The following is a 1167-nucleotide window of genomic DNA, read 5'->3' as shown; positions in this document are numbered from 1 at the left end:
ACTCGATGGCACATAACATCAACAACATTTTGCTTATGATTTATTATAGTGAAGTGAAAAAGATTAAAATCTGCAAAAGAAGAAGGCATATAGAGATGATGTCTAGGAGTAACTAAAACAAGCTTCCAGGTATATTCCCAGTAGAGTTATACAGGACTTCCAGTAATGTGAGAACATTTGCAAAATGTTTCCAACCACAAAAACTCACCTAAATGTGGATGTGCAGTTTTTCTTTTTTGTCATAAATCAGATAGTTCAGTCCTCATGTGACTGACTTTAGACACTGAGACTCTAGCTATCCCCTTCTGCCACCACCATAGAGTTCAAATAGGGTACACAGCATTTCAAAGCTTCCATCATGGGGAAAAACTCTTATTAAATAATACTGTCAAAAAACTATACCACTTGGCCAGTTCTCAGGTACATAACATAGCCTTCTTTGGATGAATATTACAAAGGCTTACAAATCATCCCCAGAAGCTATGCCAAGGAACTAGTCCTAAAAAGTTTGGAATATGTAAAGTTTATGCATGCAAAGCATCCTGAATTGACTCTTTTCTAAACAAACTTATAAATAATTTCAGCAGCAGTAAATGAATGAACTATTTTACTACAATTTTATTCAAACTTTTTTTTTTTCAATGATCAAGGAAGTTGTAAGAGTTACATCAGTGAGTATTTAACCTCTGGGAAGAACTATTGTTCTGGATATTTTAATTGCTGGAGAATTTGGAGTTTCAGAAGGAACCTCATGTAATTTAATATCTTTTAGTAAAGAAAAGTGAATATTTAAGTGAATATTAAAGTTTAAAAAATTGTCTTTTCACCTCATAGGAATTCATATTTCCTTGGAGGAATCAGAAGAACAAGGTATAGAATCCCCAAAATTTCAAAGATAAATGAACTTTGTAATGGAAAGCACTGATTTATAAGTCCACCTACCAGAGATACAGACAGGTTTATCATCCACCTATTAATGGAATCTGTGGTCTAATCTCTCAAAAGTATTTGGGTGGTGCATTGTTGTTGTTTGTTGTTATGTGCCATAGAGTTTCTTGCGACTCATAGCAACCCTATGTACAACAGCCCTAAACTCTGTCCTGTGCCAATCGCACTGTCTCTGACACTCCCATCCTGATTATCCCAGTCACTGAATCAATCCACCTC

This window comes from Elephantulus edwardii, unplaced genomic scaffold (assembly GCF_000299155.1).
Source record: "Elephantulus edwardii isolate Elephantulus edwardi_28Jun2011 unplaced genomic scaffold, EleEdw1.0 scaffold00043, whole genome shotgun sequence".
NCBI lineage: Eukaryota > Metazoa > Chordata > Mammalia > Macroscelidea > Macroscelididae > Elephantulus > Elephantulus edwardii.
This window is presented reverse-complemented; position numbering follows the sequence as displayed.